The sequence below is a fragment of the Schistocerca cancellata genome, chromosome 4 (genome assembly GCF_023864275.1).
Source record: "Schistocerca cancellata isolate TAMUIC-IGC-003103 chromosome 4, iqSchCanc2.1, whole genome shotgun sequence".
Classification (NCBI taxonomy): domain Eukaryota; kingdom Metazoa; phylum Arthropoda; class Insecta; order Orthoptera; family Acrididae; genus Schistocerca; species Schistocerca cancellata.
In genome coordinates this window covers 227992145-228014753 of record NC_064629.1, presented here as the reverse complement: position 1 = coordinate 228014753, position 22609 = coordinate 227992145, and the positions used below count along the sequence as shown (strand labels likewise).

At 42.1% G+C, this 22609-nt stretch overlaps 1 protein-coding gene across 1 annotated transcript in view; it reads right to left on the bottom strand.

Annotated features, from left to right (window-relative positions):
* The window catches only part of LOC126183859 (constitutive coactivator of PPAR-gamma-like protein 1), a gene marked incomplete in the record, with an annotated part of 245865 nt that overhangs the window by 160126 nt on the left and 63130 nt on the right, over window positions 1-22609 (bottom strand).

Here is a 22609-nt window from a genome sequence, read left to right as displayed (position 1 = left end):
TACACACCTTCACCTTGAGGGAGTGGCCAGAACGACTGGCTAGGCATTACTATGGGCTGTGAAACCATTTGCTTCTGGTCAACGGTGCAATCCTTTTAACCACAGACCAAACTACACCACATGTTGTGATTCCACCAGCCTTACGACAATTATTCCTACAATTGCTGCACCAGGGGCATTGGGGCACTTCAAGGACCAAGCCGCTCACTCAGCAACTTGCTTATTGACCAGGCATCGGAGTGAGATATACAGCGCCTCTTCCGTCAATGCAACAGATTTGCTGAACAACAGGTAGCACCAAGTCCGGTTTTTTTTAGCCTTGGCCAACACCCAACAAACCTTCATAATGAGTGCATCTTGATTTTGAATACCACGTTTGTCACTGTCACTGATTATTTTTTCCTGTTTCCATATATTGTTAACTGCCATACAGCCACGGCGGAATATACAGAGACGGCACTGTCTAATATTTTCACCACTGAGGGCCTCATGTGCACATTAGTGACAGACAATGAGCCACAATTTCGAACAAAGGTAATTGAGAATCTCTGCATTAAGAATGGAGTGAAGCACATCTGTTCACCTCCTGTTCATCCCATATCAAATGGAGAGGCAGAGAGGTTCGTTCAGACATGGAAGGCACCCTGACATTTTTTGTTAAGCTGATATTGGGCAACATCGTTACGTGACAAGAGCCCATCGGCACTCTTATGTGGACATCAATCCCATTCTCTCCTACTTTTACTGCTGTCTGTACCTAGCCCCCTGGTTCCTCGCCCCAGTGGTTCCCAAACACCATTCATCAGCAATAGGGGTGATAGGTTTTTACAGTTGATACCAGAGAATGGACCCTCACCTGACACCGAAACCAGCTCTGGTTATGCAAGTGGACACCCCTGCTCCCTCCGCTTCCGCCCCCCCCCCCCCCCAGTCCTTCCACTGCAGTCCGTCTTCCCGTTGTTCGATGCAAGAAGAGCTGATACTTGAACCAATTCCCAATGAGGGCAACAGGTTTCTACACTTGATACCAGAGAATGGACCTTCAAGCGACACCAGAACCAGGTCCAGTTATGCAACCACATCCTCCAGTCTTTTTCTCCCCAGTTCTTCCACTGCATCCCATTTTTCCACCCTACTGCGGAATAGGAGCTGATCCTTGAGCCCACTCCTCCCATCCTCCTCCACCCCCACCCTCTAATTCTTCTGTTAGTTGCTCCAGGCCACCACAGCCACAGAGGGCGAGCGTATGGCCTCGCACCAGCAACACCACCCCCAGCTTCCCTGCCCTGGGACAGACCAATACTTCACATTGAGTTGGCGGAGCTGGGGACACCTCCGGAAGGTGCACCATTGGCGTGGCCACCGAGCCCAGACATTGTCATGATGTTGCCTCCATTGCCCACCAATTCACCCATGTTTCCACCATTGCCCAGCCCATGCAGCCACTGCTGGCCAGGCTACTTTCAGCTTTACTTCCAAGTGCCCGCAGACCGGAACTCCTGGAGTCTGAATCATTGAGGTGGGGGGTAAGGAGGAGGTGGGGTGGAAGAAATGGAGATCACACCACTTTCTCTCTACAAAGTGGGGATAGGCCCAGTAGACCCCCCCATCCCCTCCCTCCGCCCAAAACTCCCACCTACCGCAAAAGTGGAGGTGTGTGGTAAACCCACAGTTACTACTACCTTTCGCGTCTGCCTCTCTTCAGAGATGCATTGGGCTAAGGCTCGCTGGCCACATATGGGGGGATTGACACCAGAGGCTCCAACATTGGCCTCCAGCACGTCTACAACAACGGCTGCACACGCTTCTCAAAACCAGCGGCAGCAACATCAGTGATGTATATGCTTATCTATACCTACAGTGACGTGAGCCTCCTGGCCTGAGTCTGCGCCGTGCTGTCAACTGTTACTTATTGTGCAGCCCTCAAGATTTGGACAGTTACACTACCGACCTTGTATGGCCTCCGGGCAGTTTCATGTTATTGTACATTGTGATGTCATGTGTTGTAGCCTAGCGGATACATAGAGTCAAAAACCAGTGTTCTTTTGTGTTGTGTGCCAGAAGAGTCTTGAACTGTAAGACATTTATTAACTGGTCATGTAAGTTTCTCTTGTCAATTTTATTTTGTTTTAATTTTTCCTGTGGGCATTATTTACTCAGGTTTCATTTTGTTTCCCTGAACTTCAATAATTTCATTGTTTTTTGATTTGCTCATGTACTTTCATAAAATTTTACGTACTGTTCCACATTTTTTTTATCCTCCACGATGAATCGTTGCTCCTTTCATCTGCACCAATGCCATAAAGTTTCTCTATCCCCAGCCAAAATCCACTCCCCACGTACTGTTCCTGTGTTGTTGCCTAGACCATAAAATCTCCCAAATGCTCACAGCAACAAATTACCAATCTCTGGCTCTGCTCTCCCTCTGTAAAATTCTTCTACTCTCAAATTTAAAATTCCTGCATTCCATCTCCCAGATTGAAATTCAGTCACAACAGGCTTGTTGAAAGACCTTCTCTCTTTCTCCCACTTCTTATAGTATGAACACTTTCCCCCAATGACCCTATAATTCACACTCAATCAAAAACCAATACTTAACACATCCTGACTGTGTGTACTCCTGCAGCCAATCATGACTCACCCTCACAGCCCTCATATCATCCCCTGTTAACTTTCCAGAATTCCCTAACCTTAAACCTTGCCGCCTCCTCATTCCCCAAATCCTTCCATCTGGAATCCAACCTAACATCCACAGAAAGCATTGCAAATCAACCACTTAAAAACTGATCCCAACCTTATAATTCTACATGCTGACCAATGTTCCGTCACTGTGGCTATGAACCACAGGGATTACTTGGCGTTGTGACTCTGCCCGCTATCAAATATGCCCACATACATGCCTTACCACAGTGCTCTCATTCCAGAATTCTAGCAGGTTCTCCAGTCCGACCTCAAATCCATAGGTCCATCTAGAAATCCCCCCCCCCTTCTCTCTCCTACTCCTCCCCCCCCCCCCCCCCCCTCTTACCACTATGCTACTCCTATCTACTACAGACTTCCAACCACCCAGGATACTCGATTGTTGTCGGTTATCGTGCCCCCACAGTGAGAATCTCTGCCTTTGTGGACAAACACCTTCAATCTTTTATCCCTAACCAACCTCCTACATAAAAGACACCAACTATTTCCTCCTTTGACTCTCTACAACCCTGTTTCTTTACCACCCAGTGCCCTGCTCATCACTGTCAATTCCACCTCCTTCTACACTAACATCCCCAATGTCCATGGCCTTGCCACTACCTTCCCCAACCACTGACTGACTAAACCTACGACTTACTTCCTGGTCACCATGGCCAACTATATTCTCACCCATAATTACTTCTCCTATGAGTGCGTCATCTACAAACAAATCCATGGCTCAGCAATGGGCACACTCAAAGCCCCACCTTATGCTAACCTATTCATGGGCCATTTAGAGGAATCCTTCCTAACCACTCAGAATCCCAAACTCCTCACCTGGTTCAAATTCACTGATGACATCATCATTACCTACACCAAGAGTGAGAACAACATACCCACATTCCTCCAGAACCTACTTCCCCATGTTCTCCCCCATTTGCTTCACCTGTCCTCCTCAGCCCAACAAGCCACCTTCCTCAACGTTGACCTCCAGCTCAAGGATGGCTACTTCAGTACCTCAATCCACATCAAACCTATCTACGCCATCAATAACTCCACTCTGACAGTTGCCCCCTCATTCAACACCAAAAAGTCCCTTCCATACAGCCTACCCACCAGTGCTTGTTGCAACTACAGTGACAAGAAGGCTCTCTCCAAACATGCCAATACTTCACAGACTGAAATTACTCTCCCAACCTTGCTCAGAAACAGACTGGATTGGAGTGATGGGATCAAACTGGAAGGTCATCAGACCCTCATCATTTAAGCATCAAGCTGGGAAAAGTCCTCAGAGAGGAAGAATACAGAAGACAAATTCTGATGAACCTAATTGTAACTGAGAATCAATAAAACCAAATACAAGAGAGACTGGGGTAAAAGAGTGAAAGTGGGTGAGTTGCCCACTCAAAGTAGCTTGAGGCCCCCGAGACAAGTCATGTGATGGGAGACATACCCTCTGCATCTGACTGGTGTTTCCTCATCCCCCATTAGCATGGGAAAATTTGCAATGCACATCAAATTGATAAAATTGCAAGAAGCAGAACAATGACAACAATACTGGAAGCCAATGACAGATGTAAAAGAAGAAGATGAAGAAGAATTTAAAAAGTGGGAAGGGCAGTAGCCAGGCCACATCACCAAGCAGGGGCAGCCATGGGAGCCCCTGGATTGGAGCAGGTGAAGGTCCTCCAATCTCTACAGCAGTCAAAGAGGTCCATGTAGCCTACCTCACAAAGAGCAGTAAAATCACCACCATATGTAAAATTTAAAACCAGATCAGCAACTTTGGCATCGTCTGCTAGTACTAGAGGCAATGTGTCACCAAGTTGAAGGTTTCGTCAGAAGGTGGCCAAATTAGGACAGCCTTGTAGGGTGTGGGCCATCATCAGAGGGTCACCACACCAACAGTGGGATGGATTCTCACATTGTAGGATGTGCCATGGGTCACCCCAGTGTGGCCATCACGAAGGTGACAGACAGGGGATTTGCTGCAAGAAGCATGAGGGGATTGATGCCACATGGCTGTAGTCCCCTTTATTGCTTGCAGTTTGGAGAGACCAGGTCACGCCAATCCATGTTCCAAGCCTCCCGCAACTGACGGCACACTGTTGACTGAAGGTCACGTCTTGATACCCCCATCTCCAAAATCGGTATTCTGATACCTACCCTGGTCAACAAATCAGTATGTTCATTCCCTGGTATCTCAATGTCACCTGGGGTCCACACAAAGGTAACTGACCATCCAGCTTGATGGAGATCAGAAAGGATAACCTGGATAGCCACAGCCCGTGCGTATCAAGTGCAGCATTGGTCGATAGCCTGGAGACTACTTAGGGAATTAACGCCCATTAAGATGTTCTTGCCATAGAGAGAATGAATGTGATGGAGGACTTGAGTGATCGCCACCAATTCTGCAGTGGATACATTACATCCATTCAACACGAAATGTTGCTCGCTGCACCTTGGAGGCAAAACCAGTTCTTCTGTCAACCGTAAAGCTAGTGCATATTACTTCTGAACCAAGAAACACATCAAGCAAGGCCAGGGATGGGTGAGCAAAAACCATCGGTTCAACAGGGTCTGTTTGGTCCACAGGATAGGTCGAGACAGATCCAAGAATGGGGTAGACACCACGGGGATGTACGTGATTGCTCCCTGACAAGAGGTGACAGTGTAAGAAGTTGGAGTTCAGAATAAAGACACTGCAGTTCTCATACAATCATGACTCCAGTGCTGGGCCTCTGCTGTGGGAGAGGGATCTCCCTACCAGGGAAAAGGATATGGTAGTTCAGAAACTAAGGGAAGCAACAAATGTGTATCACATAGTTGAGAAGCAGTTGTTGGCACCTGATCGATAGTGGAAAGACCCCAGCCCCAGCAAGTAGACTGTTCATAGGGTTGGCCCACAAGGCACCTGGCACAAGTCAGACCACACAATGCTGAAGGCAATGCTAAGCCAGATACTAGACTCTAATAATCAAGATGGGACAGGATAAAAGCTTTGTAAAGCCACAAAAGTGTAGAGCGGTCTGTGACCCAGCTGATGTTACTGAGGTAGTGCAGTGAGGGTGCAACCAACACATTCACGTAACTTGGTGAAGATTGGGAAGCCATGCCAACTGGCATTGAAGGCCAAATCAAAAAAGTGATAAGACGTCACCACTTTGCGCAACTGGTCATTGAGGTAGAGTTATGGTTGTGAATGGACAGTGCAATGGCAACAGAAGTGCATGATGCACGTCTTGGTGGCTGAAAACCGGAAGCCATGGGTGACAACCCAGGACTGCACCTTTCCTATGGCACCCTGCACGTTTGGCATCCAGCAACACCCACACAGGAGGTGCAACAGTAATTGCAAAAATCATCAGTGGACAGGGAGGATGACACTGTAAGCCCCACAGTGGCATCTACCCCACTGATTGCCCCAATAAAAATGGGACACTCAATACAAAACCTTGCAGGACCCCATTCTCTTGAATACGGGGGTTACTGTGGAAAGTACCAACTTGAACCTGGAGGGAATCTCATTACTAGAAGTTCCACACAATAACTGGGAGAGGGCCCTGGAGAGCCTGCTCACGTTGGGTAACAAGGACATGATGATGCCATGTGGTATCATAAGCCTTTTTCCAGTCAGAGAAGCCAATGATAAGGTGCTGAAACCGCACGAAAGTTGCCCAGATGGCAGACCAAACTACAATCAGTAGAACTTCCTTGGTGAAAACTGCCCTTGGAGAGAAAGAATGCGAGACTCAAGGCATCAAAACAGCCACCTGCTATCCATACGTCTGAATAACTTGCAGAGAATATAAGTAAGACTAATTGGATGATAGCTGTCCATTTCAAGGTGTGCGTACTTGGTTTCAGTACCAGAATGATCAAACTTTCTCACCAATGAGGTGGGAACCCACCCTCACTCCAGATATTGTTGAAAATGACAAGGAAATGATGTTGACTACATACTGATAGGGTTTGAGCATTTGGATGTGGATGCAGTCTGGCCCTGGAGCTGTGTCAGGGCAAAGGGCTAGGGCACTGATGAATTCACACTCACTGAATGGAAAGTGAAAGTGTAGTGGGAGTTAAGAGAATTTGCTCCACCCACTGTCTGAGGATACAAAATGCAGGCTGTTAATTCACAGACACAGAGGTTCAAGCAAAACAGAGAGCGAAATGATCGGTGATAGAATCTGGGTCATTCTCGACAACACCATTCCGGGAGACACCAGGTACACCCGAGGGGGAGTTGTATCCACAGATGAGTGGAACAACCTGCAAAAGGGGTGGTATGTGCACTAAGGGTAGTAACATATCGTTCCCAGAATTCTTGTTTCTGTCATTTTTTTAGGCAGCAGACATGGGCTCGAAGCCATTTAAAGGCAATGAGGTTCTCCGTATGTGATATCTAATGGCCACGGTGATTCCTGACGTCCATCGTGGTCCTGTCTTCCAACGGGGGGATCCCAACGAATAGGGGATCGCTAAATCTGCTGCTGATACAATGGCTGTGGTTGTACTCTGTACAGTTGCAATGATACCTCCACCTGGCGAGGTGCAATGGGCAATTGCAGAGGCAAAGCCATATCAGACAGCATTGTTTAGAGCCCATCTCGATGCATGCTCAGGAAAGGGATGGTGAGGGACAGACAAGATGCTCGGAAAATAAACATTGTCACACAGATCATCATGGACACTTCAGTGGATGAAAGGGAGAAGATCGGGGCTGCAAATGGAAAGATCAAAGGCTGAATAAGACCCATATGCCAAACTGAAGTGTGTTGGGGCATCAGTATTCAAGAGACAAAGATCGAGCTCCGTGAACAAAGTTTAGATAGTTTTATCACGGCCAGTGGCCGTAGTGCCACCCCACAAAGGGTTGTGGGCAGTGGAGTCACCCAAAATGAGGAAGGGTGGGAAAGCTGAGAAATCAATGCAGACAACATGGTCTGGGACACTTCACTATCAGGAAGTGTAAAATCAAGACACATTCTGACACGAACAGCCACAGCCTCCAGAATCATATCGAGTGACATGTATTCACTGTAGACAGAGTCTGGAGTGTACGTGCGAACTCTGCCTGAAGAACTGTCATATTCAGCTATATTCTTTAAAAAAAAAAAAAAAGAAACAACAACACCAATAGCCATGGAGGATATGGATTCGCAATCCTGAGAACGAAGTTTCTTGGAGTCCAATGTAGAAAGCAGGGGAAACACAAAATAGATGTCACAGCTCAGGAAGGAGGTGGAGAAACTGCTATAGTTCCACTGGAGAATCACATTATTGGTATTCTATGGCGGGGTGGGGGAAGGGAGAAGAAAAGACCAAGGAGAGGCAGGTCATGCCCCAGGGTCATCAGCTGCCACCAATTGCAAGGACGTGACATCAAAAGACATTGGTTCTGAATCAGGTCAGGTGACCACCAACCTGTGGCTCCTTCAGTCACTGGCTGGTATCGGGATGCAAAGCAGCAGAATCCTCGGACAGGTGCATCCCAAGTGACCCCTTTCTAGTGAAAAACGCTGACAGAGAGTGTTGATTCCCTGGTTGGGGGCTGGGGATTGACAGTTCAGTGGATGGGGAGCTGACTCTCCCAAAATAGGTGTGAGGGATATAGTTGGAGGAGTGTTTCCAATCACCAGAGGAGCACGTGTAGTTGAGTGGCCCAGAGGTCCTGATGTAGAAGGCACAAAGGAAGAGGGTGCCATTGCTACAGAGAACGACATCATCTTAGCCACAGAAAATGTCACCGACATATACATACAGGATGCAAATGATCATATTTCTTCTTGTCCTTGTGATAAGTGAGTTGGTTAAGTGTCTTGCATTCTTGGATTTTCTTTCCTCTTTGGACTATGGTGCAATCCTGTGAACAGGGGGAATGAAGGTACACATAGATGACACATACGAGGGGAGAGGGGAAAGCAAGATGAAGGCCCCCAGTATCAACCCTTTTGTCCTTTGGTCCCTTCCAGACACTATCAACAAAATGCACACCCCATCACTCCAAATTGGCATGCAACTCATAATTGGTCTGTAAAAGGAGGTCGCACTGGAAGATGATACCTTGTATTGTACTAAGTCTTTCGTGGGAAGTAATAGTTACAAGAAGCTTGTGAGCTTGTCACAGACAAACAGCACCCACAACTGAGCAGAGGATGCCGTTTTAATCAGAGCTGAACCACTTTTCATTTTCAAAATCACTGCTACTTCCTCCACCCCTACCCTGCTATGCTGACTTCTATCCTGCCTCATGCCTCTTCGTTATCCCCATTACTCACCCCAACTAGACTGCTGTTCATGTCAGACCTTAGTGTCCAGAGACACTGCATGTGCGTGTGTGTGCAAAAGTAGTAGTAGTAGTAGTAGTAGTAGTAGTAGTTGTTGTTGTTGTTGTTGTTGTTTGAGTTAGTAGTAGTAGTAGTAGTAGTAGTAGTAGTAGTAGTTGTTGTTGTTGTTGTTGTTGTTGTTGTTGTTGTTGTTTGAGTTTTCTACTTCTGAAAGAGGAACTGTGTCTGAAAGCTGTAATATTTCTATAATCCATTCATCATAAGAATAAACCTCTTCTGTGTTTGATGGAACCTCATTGGATTTCCGTTTCACGTGGAACTGCAGCCAAGCTGCCTCAAGTACTGTCAAGTACGATAATAAGGGTATGTTTTGTGCTGTGCTTTACACACAAATCAACTTAGCGATAATATGGGACAACAGCTTTACTGGCGTATTTAACTTCGACAGCATTGGCTGGTCAACTGGTACAGCTAGCCTGCAGTGACGTGGCCAGCTGCAGTTCACACGTAAAAAGAGACGAGCAGAGGAGCAATACAGCTTCGAATGTCATTTAGTTTTTAAGCAGAATAAAATAATACACCGCAAATCTCCCACAATGCGCTCCTTAGATGACTAGACGAAAACCGCAACAGGTTATCGTTTTTAGGTAACGTATTATTGTAATTAAAAACAAGGATAATGAAAAATTCCTGACATAGCCACAGCATAATTTTTCTGCATAAACTGTGTGTAACGTAAGAGATTATTGAAGGATTTTACGGTATAGTTAAATATTGAAGCCACTGAAAGTATTATTTACAGTCAGTCACCTGATAATCTCTTAGGTCCTTCCTTATCCGAATCCGAGAAATACATTTCAGTTCTGGAAGTGTCACCCGCTACGTTGATAACATGCCCATCAACAACAGAACCTATTAAGCCAATCAGGCGCAGCATTTTCTCTTCTTCTTTTATGACGAGCCATTCTATATCCCACCAATGTTCGGAAGTGACGTGTGAAAAAGCTGCATGTGTTAGTTCCAGTACATCTGACGGCTTAACAGTCTTGTTACTTTTTGGGCCAAATCCCGCAACTCGGCTCCAGATCAGTTCTGTTGGGTTCATATTGTAATGGTACTGTAGCAAATGTAAACATGCAGCATATATATAATGTGCTTGATGTTGTGAAAATGATTGTTTTTCATGTTTCTACGATACTTATCTACCTCTGTGGTATAAAACTATGGACATAGTCCAAATAAAGAGGATCTGGTTTTTCATTTTTGCCTTAAAAATTAAATTGTTATGTTTTACTAATTTAAATAACTTTTATGAGCAGTGCCTCATAAAACATCGATAATTAAGAATTTGTATTTGAAATGGAAACAGGAATTTCGCATCCAATATGTGATTAGAAACAAGAAGACGTGCATTATTCTATATAAAAAAAAAAAAAGATGAGTTTTATAATTACGAGATGTAGGTATTTCAAATTGAAGGAGAATAAATATAATGTTGGGGAGATTTGAACCAATGCACGAATAACAGTATTATATACGGGGTGTATATGTGGCCAAGGAAAAAAAATTCCCAGATTTTTCCCGGATTTCCCAGTTAAAAACACACTTTCTCCTGGATAAAAACATGCATTTTCCATGTTAAATGACAGTATATTTTCCCTTATCAATCCTTTGAATGGTTATGGTTTTATACACGGGCGTAGAATTTCCCGGCACTTTAGAAAACGAAACTCAGGGAAAAAGACACGTTTTGAAAATATCTTTGACGTGCAGCAACATGTACGCTGCATATTTTTGTATTACGAAAGAATACATTGGAATTCTACCAAATACCGCATGTCACTTTCCGAATCACATTGAAATCGGGATTGTGATGCGCGTTTGTAAGCCAGTCATAGCTCATGTCACGTGATCTCGTCAGCCGATGGCAGCGGATATTCAGAGCATAGGACACGTGATTTAGTCAGCCAACAGCAACATCACTGTTAAGTAGCACGAACACACAAACAGGGTAAGCTAATAGTTTAAATTAATATACATAGAGTTGCTACAATAAAATCAAAGTTTTCACATATAAAGGGTGCGGGGCAAAGTCAGGACATGCAGGGGCCAAGCAGCAACCGGTATTGTAATTGTAAACTGTCGAAGCTGCATTGGTAAAGTACCGGAACTTCAAGCGCTGATAGAAAGCACCGAAGCTGAAATCGTTATAGGCACAGAAAGCTGGCTGAAGCCAGAGATAAATTCTGCCGAAATTTTTACAAAGGCACAGACGGTGTTTAGAAAGGATAGATTGCATGCAACCGGTGGTGGCGTGTTTGTCGCTGTTAGTAGTAGTTTATCCTGTAGTGAAGTAGAAGTGGATAGTTCCAGTGAATTATTATGGGTGGAGGTTACACTCAACAACCGAGCTAGGTTAATAGTTGGCTCCTTTTACCGACCTCCCGACTCAGCAGCATTAATGGCAGAACAACTGAGAGAAAATTTGGAATACATTTCACATAAATTTTCTCAGCATGTTATAGTCTTATGTGGAGATTTCAATTTACCAGATATAGACTGGAACACTCAGATGTTTAGGACGGGTGGTAGGGACAGAGCATCGAGTGACATTACACCGAGTGCACAATGCGAAAATTACCTCGAGCAATTAAACAGCGAACTGACTTGTGGAGATAACATCTTGGACCTACTGATAACAAACAGACCCGAACTTTTCAACTCTGTAAGTGCAGAACAGGGAATTAGTGATCATAAGGCCATTGCAGCATCCCTGAATATGGAAGTTAATAGGAATATAAAAAAAGGGAGGAAGGTTTATCTGTTTAGCAAGAGTAATAGAAGGCAGATTACAGACTACCTAACAGATCAAAACGAAAATTTCTGTTCCGACACTGACAATGTTGAGTGTTTATGGAAAAAGTTCAAGGCAATCGTAAAATGCATTTTAGACAGGTACATGCCGAGTGAAACTGTGAGGGACGGGAAAAACCCACTGTGGTTCAACAACAAAGTTAGGAAACTACTGCGAAAGCAAAGAGAGCTGCACTCCAAGTTTAAACGCAGCCAAAACCTCTCAGACAAACAGAAGCTAAACGATGTCAAAGTTAGCGTAAGGAGGGCTATGCGTGAAGCGTTCAGTGAATTCGAAAGTAAAATTCTATGTACCGACTTGACAGAAAATCCTAGGAAGTTCTGGTCTTACATTAAATCAGTAAGTGGCTCGAAACAGCATATCCAGACACTCCGGGATGATGATGGCATTGAAACAGAGGATGACACGCGTAAAGCTGAAATACTAAACACCTTTTTCCAAAACTGTTTCACAGAGGAAGACCGCACTGCAGTTCCTTCTCTAAATCCTCGCACAAACGAAAAAATGGCTGACACTGAAATAAGTGTCCGAGGAATAGAAAAGCAACTGGAATCACTCAACAGAGGAAAGTCCACTGGACCTAACGGGATACCAATTCGATTCTACACAGAGTATGCGAAAGAACTTGCCCCCCTTGTAAAAGCTGTGTACCGCAAGTCTCTAGAGGAACGGAACGTTCCAAATGATTGGAAAAGAGCACAGGTAGCCCCAGTATTCAAGAAGGGTCATCGAGCAGATGCGCAAAACTATAGACCTATATCTCTGACGTCGACCTGTTGTAGAATTTTAGAACATGTTTTTTGCTCGCGTATCATGTCATTTTTGGAAACCCAGAATCTACTCTGTAGGAATCAACATGGACCCTGGAAACAGCGATCGTGTGAGACCCAACTCGCTTTATTTGTTCATGAGACCCAGAAAATATTAGATACAGGCTTCCAGGTAGATGCTATTTTCCTTGACTTCCGGAAGGCATTTGATACAGTTCCGCACTGTCGCCTGATAAACAAAGTAAGAGCCTATGGAATATCGGACCAGCTGTGTGGCTGGATTGAAGAGTTTTTAGCGAACAGAACACAGCATGTTGTTATCAATGGAGAGACGTCTACAGACGTTAAGGTAACCTCTGGTGTGCCACAGGGGAGTGTTATGGGACCATTGCTTTTCACAATATATATAAATGACCTAGTAGATAGTGTCGGAAGTTCCATGCGGCTTTTCGCGGATGATGCTATAGTATACAGAGAAGTTGGAGCATTAGAAAATTGTAGCGAAATGCAGGAAGATCTGCAGCGGAAAGGCACTTGGTGCAGGGAGTGGCAACTGACCCTTAACATAGACAAATGTAATGTATTGCGAATACATAGAAAGAAGGATCCTTTATTGTATGATTATATGATGGCGGAACAAACACTGGTAGCAGTTACTTCTGTAAAATATCTAGGAGTATGCGTGTGGGACAATTTGAAGTGGAATGATCATATAAAATTAATTGCTGGTAAGTCAGGTACCAGGTTGAGATTCATTGGGAGAGTCCTTAGTAAATGTAGTCCATCAACAAAGGAGGTGGCTTACAAAACACTCGTTCGACCTATACTTTAGTATTGCTCATCAGTGTGGGACCCGTACCAGATCGGGTTGACGGAGGAGATAGAGAAGATCCAAAGAAGAGCGGCGCGTTCTGTCACAGGATTATTTGGTAAGCGTGATAGTGTTACGGAGATGTTTAGCAAACTCAAGTGGCAGACTATGCAAGAGAGGCGCTCTGCAACGCTGTGTAGCTTGCTCGCCAGGTTTCGAGAGTGTGCATTTCTGGATGAGGTATCGAATATATTGCTTCCCCCTACTTATACCTCCCGAGGAGATCACGAATGTAAAATTAGAGAGATTCGAGCGCGCACGGAGGCTTTCAGACAGTCATTCTTCCCGCGAACCATACGCGACTGGAACAGAAAAAGAAGGTAATGACAGTGGCACGTAAAGTGCCCTCCGCCACACACCGTTGGGTGGCTTGGGGAGTATAAATGTAGATGTAGATGTAGAAGAGAAGCTAAGTTTTCGCATATAATGTTGATCTTTTTTGCGCGTGTTACACTTAAGATATATCACACAAATGTGCCAGTAAAATTTTTAATGATGACATAAATGTCAAGATTTAAAATTCTTTTAGATGGCTCGTCATCAAAGAGTTGATTTTTAAATGACAGTCAAACACTCTGCGATTTAATAAATTCATGGTACATTATTGCACATAATTCAATTTACGTAAAAGGATATTTACTTTGAAAGCAACGCTTTTCAAACCACCATTCGCAATATTTTCCTGCGACCTGTTAGAAATAGGTTCATTTCAGCAGTTGCCAGAGAGTTCAGATAACAGGCGATACCACGCTTGCGCAGCTATCATGACATAGGAAGACTGTATGTACGTACGTGTGAAATATTAAAAGATCATACATTATGTCATAAAAGAAACAAGACATCAGTGGATACTCCAAGAGCATCGGAATTTCGTGAACCATACTAAAATGTGCACATTTAAAGTGCATACTTAAAGTGCACATTCGTATGTCCAGATTCCCAATGAAGTAGACCTTGACCTGATATTAAGCTTTTCAGTGTGGTTTTCGGGATGTAGATTTTCTTGGAGCACCAGTACTATGTTATATCATGTTTGGTTCTTTATTATGGCATAATGCCATACGTGCTAGAAGATGAAAACGTGCACTTGAAATGTAGCCAACAGTTGAAACTAGCCAGTACTGTGGAATTAAACATTTCGTTTCAAATACATTGACCGCCTCTGCAGAAAAATTTTATAAAAGTCAAATTTCTTTAGCAAACAGACAAAAATAACTTCATTGATCCGCAAGGCGATTAATGCTTGACTGTCAGAAAAGCGGAAATAAAATAAAATCTGAAACTAATGACATATTTTAGCCTTGCGTAATTATGTGAATGCATTTTAATTCACTTGATAGCTCCTGGCCACAGATATCCATTTTGTTTTCATTTGACGTGAGAGTAAACGAGGGGGGAAACAGCAAAATCATTAAATGTAAACACGGGTCACGTGGAGACTACCCGCTATAACTCAGATCTACGATCTACCCAGATCTACGATAATTGCGAATCGGGTCAACACTAAAATAAATAAAAAATAAATAATAAAAAAAAAATCGCATTTTCAAAAATATGTTCATCTTGTAGTGCATATCTTTCTGAAAAGTCAGAAACATAAAACACATGTGTTCGAGGAAATGAGGGCATATTATTTGGTCTTAAGTGTGGCAAAGTGCAGTGCCACACCTCTTCATAAAGCATTCTTGTACCGCACGTCACTGTATTTCGCTCTGTGGAATTGAAACGTGTATATTTTGTAATTGATGCCGTCAAACTATATTCAGGACAGTGATAACTGAAAAGTCCTGTAGTTCCTCTCCTGCTTCCAGTTGGCCAGTTTGACAGCCTGCCCCTCTTTAAAAAAAAATCTCACAATTAATAGCAGATGGGATTATTTGTAATCGGGAGAACAAGAACTCTAAAGAAAATTTGCACTCTTTATTGCCTATTAGCTAATAACTTGCTGTTTTGTGTGATATAAAATTAAATATAGGATACATGAAACCAATAAAGACAAGAGATAAGCAAGAAATTACACATTTCTTCAATCCTTAGCTTCTCTCTCTAATCTTGCTACAGCTTTACATGGCGTGCTTTCCTTTCTGTGAAAGAATCTATTAACTCATCAAAGTTCGTCAAACGTTTTGCTACATGAAAAATCTAAATGTCATTATCTAATACTGAAAAAGCTGTTAACACACATAATACCCAAGATCGGTGTGGTTTCTCAAACTGATCACATCTATTTTGTCACTGCCTGCTAGATACAACAAAATAGGCCTTTCTGATATTGCAGCAATTTTGTAACACGCACCAAATAAACGAGACTGTTTTGACACAAATGGCAATTTTTATAACAAGACAGAATATAATTCATGAAGTACCAATATGAACGTACTGTGTCTGTAGCTACAGATAATTTTTTAGGCAAAAGTTTACATCTGTCTCTAATTCCAAAGAAATGACGATTTTTCACCAAAAATGTGGGAGGACTTGGTAATAAAGTAAATGACATTACTGTTCTGTTAGAGGAACCACAAGGAATAAAAGATACTGATGTATTATGTTTTAGTGAACATCATGTGAAAGATATTGAAAGGTTACTGTCAGGCAGCACATTACTCTAGAACCATCATGGAAAAAGGTGGCGTGGTAATTTATGTAAAAAAACAACATATCTTACAATGCATTAGATTTAAAGAGCCATTGTATAGAGCAACAAATTGAAGTATGTGGTGTTGAGATTACTGTAAATGACTTCATGGCTGTAGTGTTAGCACTGTATAGATCTCCCTCAGGGAATTTGAATGTATTTCTTAAGCACTTAGATTCTTTATTATCCAAAATGTGCTCAAAGTCCAAGAACTTGTTAATTACTGGTGACTTTAATGTTGATTTCCTAAATGAGAGCAATAGTAAAGCTGATTTAGTACATTTAATGAAGTCTTATAATCTGATGGCAATAGTAGATTTCCCAACTAGGGTTACTGTCCACAGTAGAAGTCTGATAGATAATATATTTATAGATAAGTCTAAACGCAATGAGATCACTATACATCCAATCCTTGGCCTTTCTGATCATGGTGGTCAATTGCTTAGGCTCAATTACATCAGTGTGTGCAAAAGTTCCGAGCATTCTTGGAAATCTTTTAGGATAATAAATGAACAGGGCCTTAAAAAATTCGATGACAGCCTAAAAGAGATAGATTGGAGCCCAGTTTATAGGGAAACAGATGTATACAAAAAGTACAATTCATTTTTAAATGAATTCATGTCTGTATTTGAGTCCATCTTTCCCAAAAAAAAGTAGTTAGAAATAGTCATATAGGCAATGCCAAGAAGTCTTGGATCACTACAGGGATAACAATATCTTGTAGAACAAAGAGGATGTTATACAGTTCTCTCAGGACTTGTAATGGTCCAAAGAAACGACAACACTACAAACTTTACTGTAGCATTCTCAAGAAGGTTATAAATAAATCTAAAAGTATGTGCATAAAATCAGAAATTGAAAGCTCAGAAAATAAAATAAAAACTATATAGAATGTAATAAAGAGGGAAACTGGCAGGACAACAGGGAACATGTCTCAGGTAGAGATTAAAACAGGGGACAGTATCATAAAGAAACCTGAGTTGGTTGCAGAAATATTTAATAACCACTTTTTGAGAGCAGCAGAGAAGACAGGATGTTCTATGGAAGAATCATTGTCCCTCCTACAGAAAGCTATTAGCAACAGAATCCCACAGTTATCTTTACCTCCAGTTACTGTAAGCGAAGTCATAAGAGTAATTAGATCATTAAAAAATAAAAATTCTGCTGGTGTGGACAATATTTCTAATAAAATACTGAAACACTGTTATAAATTTGTTAGTCCCGTTTTATGCAACATATCTACATCTACATCTACATTTATACTCCGCAAGCCACCCAATGGTGTGTGGCGGAGGGCACTTTACGTGCCACTGTCATTACCTCTCTCTCCTGTTCCAGTCGCATATGGTTCACGGGAAAAACGACTGTCTGAAAGCCTCCGTGCGCGCTCGAATCTCTCTAATTTTACATTCGTGATCTCCTCGGGAGGTATAAGTAGGGGGAAGCAATATATTCGATACCTCATCCAGAAACGCACCCTCTCGAAACCTGGCGAGCAAGCTACACCGCGATGCAGAGCGCCTCTCTTGCAGAGTCTGCCACTTGAGTTTGTTAAACATCTCCGTAACGCTATCATGGTTACCAAATAACCCTGTGACGAAACGCGCCGCTCTTCTTTGGATCTTCTCTATCTCCTCCGTCAACCCGATCTGGTACGGATCCCACACTGATGAGCAATACTCAAGTATAGGTCGAACGAGTGTTTTGTAAGCCACCTCCTTTGTTGATGGACTACATTTTCTAAGGACTCTCCCAATGAATCTCAACCTGGTACCCGCCTTACCAACAATTAATTTTATATGATCATTCCACTTCAAATCGTTCCGCACGCATACTCCTAGATATTTTACAGAAGTAACTGCTACCAGTGTTTGTTCTGCTATCATATAATCATACAACAAAGGATCCTTCTTTCTATGTATTCGCAATACATTACATTTGTCTATGTTAAGGGTCAGTTGCCACTCCCTGCACCAAGTGCCTATCCGCTGCAGATCTTCCTGCATTTCGCTACAATTTACTAATGCTGCAACTTCTCTGTATATTACAGCATCATCCGCGAAAAGCCGCATGGAACTTCCGACACTATCTACTAGGTCATTTATATATATTGTGAAAAGCAATGGTCCCATAGCACTCCCCTCTGGCACGCCAGAGGTTACTTTAACGTCTGTAGACGTCTCTCCATTGATAACAACATGCTGTGTTCTGTTTGCTAAATACTCTTCAATCCAGCCACACAGCTGGTCTGATATTCCATAGGCTCTTACTTTGTTTATCAGGCGACAGTGCGGAACTGTATCGAACACCTTCCGGAAGTCAAGGAAAATAGCATCTACCTGGGAGCCTGTATCTAATATTTTCTGGGTCTCATGAACAAATAAAGCGAGTTGGGTCTCACACGATCGCTGTTTCTGGAATCCATGTTGATTCCTACATAGTAGATTCTGAGTTTCCAAAAACGACATGATACTCGAGCAAGTTATATACAATACAAGTTATATACAATACATCCCTAGAAGAAGGGATTGTCCCTGACAGACTAAAGTTGGCTGTAGTGATTTCTCTCTTTTAAAAAGGTGATAAAAGCATTGTTACCAACTATCGCTCAATATCCCTATTAACTACCTTCTCGAAAATTCTTGAAAAACTCATTCACAGGAGGATTGTAGACCATCTCAACTTCCGCAGTATCTTAAGTAAAAATCAATTTGGTTTTCGTGCCGGTCTTTGTACTGAACAGGCAATATTCTCTTTCAGCAACCAAGTTTTGGAAGCCATTAACAAAAAAAATGTCTCCAGTGGGTATTTTTTGTGATCTTATGAAAGCCTTTGACTGTATAAACCACCAACTTCTTTTGAAAAAGGCAGAACACTATGGTTTAGGTGGTACTGTTGGCTTGTGGCTACAATCATGTCTACAGGATCGGAAGCAGGCTGTAATGCTAAATCGCTCTTCTGGAGACCCTGCCTCGTCTGAATGGGGCACGATAACATGTGGTGTGCCTCAAGGCTCCGTTTTGGGCCCACTGCTTTTCCTCATCTTTATTAATGATCTTCCTCTTTGTTCTGAGACAAACGGCAAATTTACCCTGTTTGCTGATGATACCACAATTCTAATTGACGATTTGATTGATCACGATCTTGAACAAACTACAAATACTGTTTTTGATGACATCTTAAATTGGTTCTCCTCAAATGGTCTCTCACTCAATGCAGATAAAACTCATTATATGAGGTTCCATAGATCACAAAGTAACCTCGATGAAATTAACATAAAATGTAGAGATCAACCAATACAGAAAGTTGAAGATACAAAATTCCTGGGTGCTTACATAGACAGCAAATGTAATTGGTCAGTTCACATTCTTCATCTATGTAAAGAACTTAGCTCAGCAACATTTGCATTACGGGTAATTTGTTCAGTGGCTGAAGTTGACACCATTAAGGTTGCCTACTTTGGCTACTTCCACTCATTGATGTCATATGCTATCATATTCTGGGGGAACCAACCACTTGCAAAAAAAGTTTTCACCATCCAAAAAAAAGCAATCAGAATAATGTGTGAAGTCCACCAAAGACACTCTTGCAGGCACTTGTTTCGGAAGATAGGTATCCTAACAACTGCCTCACAGTATATTTTTTCCTTGCTGACCTTTGTGTGCAAAAAGACAACAGTAAATTCCATGGCTATAACACCAGAAACAAAAACAATCTACATTTCGAAATGAAACGTCTCACTCTGGTACAAAAAGGAGTTTACTACTTCAGCATTAAGCTGTTCAATGCTCTACCACTACATGTCAAATGTGTTCATACAGAACTGCCAAAATTTAAACAAGTTCTCAAAGATTACCTGACAGAGAAATCTTGTTATACTGTGGATGAATATCTGAAAGAAAATGTATACCGTCACTAAACTTATTGTGTCTAGAAGTAGTTCAACTGATTTTATTGTGCATTTGAGCATTAGCACACTTTTTGTAACAACTAATTGGCTGCACCTGTATTTACTCTTGTAGGCCTAATACCTGATTTAACTTTGTGCTCTTATCTTTAACCTTTATTTGAAGCTCCTTGTTCTGTTAAATGGTTGTTATGTTATCTAGCTGACATTGTATCTATTACTGTATTCATAGTATGTCTTACTTAAACTATGTACAATTTGGCATTGAATTACCCTTGTATTTATTGTAAGTTTAAATTGAAACCTGTACAATTTGACACATTCCATATCCTTGTGATTGACTCATTTACTGGATCTACGGAACATGAAATAAATAAATAAATGCCTATTAGGCCTACTACCAGCAAAAAGCTTTATGTTAGGAAATAATTTCACATTTCATTCATACGCATCAGGTTCTCAAGCATGAGATCGAAAACTAGTATTATGAAATTTTTATATAAATTTGGAATAGTCTTATTGTCCCATAATTCGTGTGATGTCCCCGTTTCTTCTCCTTCCTCGTTCTAACAAACAATCTTGTCATCACCAATTCTGTAGCTATTCCTGCCATTGTCAAAATTTATTCGCTGATTAACCTCACTAACCCGGCCAGAATCACAGGTTTAGTTATCCTGCGATTATTTTCCGGTTAGGCGCTATTACGTGTTCGTACAACACGTTATCCGCATTACTTCCAAAATAGAACTTAAGCGGCTGCTAGCCGGGGCTGTACAACTGGTCCTTACTAGTATAGCGATCAGGCCAAAAATTTTCTGTCAAAATTTCCTATTCTTGGATACACCAAGAAGATAATACGTGATCTTTCACACCTGTTATTCCTGTCAGTCATTTATTTCCATTCTGGTAGTCTGAATCTATACATTTTGTTAGTAATTATAACAACGCTGATCATCCACAAACCCAATCAACCACACAATCAGACAGCAATGGGCAATCATCCGTTCGGCTTTACTTCAGTCAAGCTCGTATAGAGCCATCCCCTTTTGTCTGCTGAAAGTTCATTTCTAGATGTGACGAGGATTCTCCTGACAGACATCACGCATTAAAAAATCAACTTATGAGTCATTCAGAAATCAACTTAAAATGTGTTCAAAAACCAACAGGGAAGCGTTTCAAAATCATGTGAATAATTGATAGATAAACGTGCGCTGGATGCTAGGCGATTTGTGAAACAAGTTCTTTTCCTCAAGAATATGAATTTGGCGCCCCCTTTTGCCGGTAGCATCTACATGCTTACTGCGACTGCTTGCATAGCCAACAGCCACATTCCTGTAGCCAGAAGCGGGAGAATCTACAACTCAAACGTGACTCTACTGCGCATGTGCACGAGCCCGCTCGTAACTCTAAAACGAATCCAATGTAAACAGTTGTGACTTCACACTCACTGGAGGTAGTTTGTTGTTATGAAGCATTGCATAGTCTTCTTAAAGCCTTTGACACATTTTGCTGTTGGCAGACACTTGCACGAGCACTGTGTGTCGTCGTCGTCGTATTTGGCGCACTTCCTTTGCAATTTAAGTTACTTTCGTATTTTTTCTCTCATTTATGTTTTATTGTTGAAGTATTATTCTGCAGTAGCGGGATACAGTAATATCCTTTGTTAGAGTATCGGTTCTTACCAGTCAAAATTCAAAAAATTTAACTGAAAACTAAAACAATGAAAAATTCCCAGAATTCTAAAAAATTCCTGGGTTTTTCCCGGTTTTCTTCCAGATGACAAAATTCCTGGGTTTTTCCCGGATCTCCCGGTTGTCCCGTGGCGTATACACCCTGTATATATCATTCAATTATGCTACCGACTGCGCTACAAGATCAATGTGCATATGTGTCTCAACTGCAATATATACAACACTGGGGAAACTTCAAAGCCGATTATCTCCGTAAATTAATGAAAATCATTAGGAACAGTATTTCTTGACACTTTTTAACTGTGTTCCACACGCGTGTTTCACTATGGAACAGAAAGCAGCCTCAACGATTTTTATACTGCACATTAACAGTACGACAATCAGAGCACAGTGCTGCAGAGGCTGTGACTGTACACGATTTTTGAAATAAAAACTATGTAGCTAAAGCGTGATTACAAAAAACGTTGATGGCTGTTAATACATTTGAATATCTTAAAGTTTCATTTAACGTAACTTAGTAATAATATACCTAATACATAAGTAGGACCTACTTCCAAGAGTATAACACCACCAGTGTACCTGTGCAACGGCTTCTAACCAATCATTGTGTTTGTTTACATAAGGTTTATTCTTACAATGGACGGATTATAGTATTCTTTTTCATTGTGCCCACCTGCAACTCAGCACCTCCTCTACATGCTGAGTAGCAATCTATTCTTTCCATACTGTTGTTATTCCATCCTGGACTTTCCATTGTTTGATTTATTAGTAGTAACAGCACTGAGGGCACATATTGTTCACCTAACCTCTCAATCATCATTGGTGGAAAAAAAGACACCAACCAAGATCTGCAACGAAGAACCTCTAGCACTGGCTGCAGCTCCCAAAGCA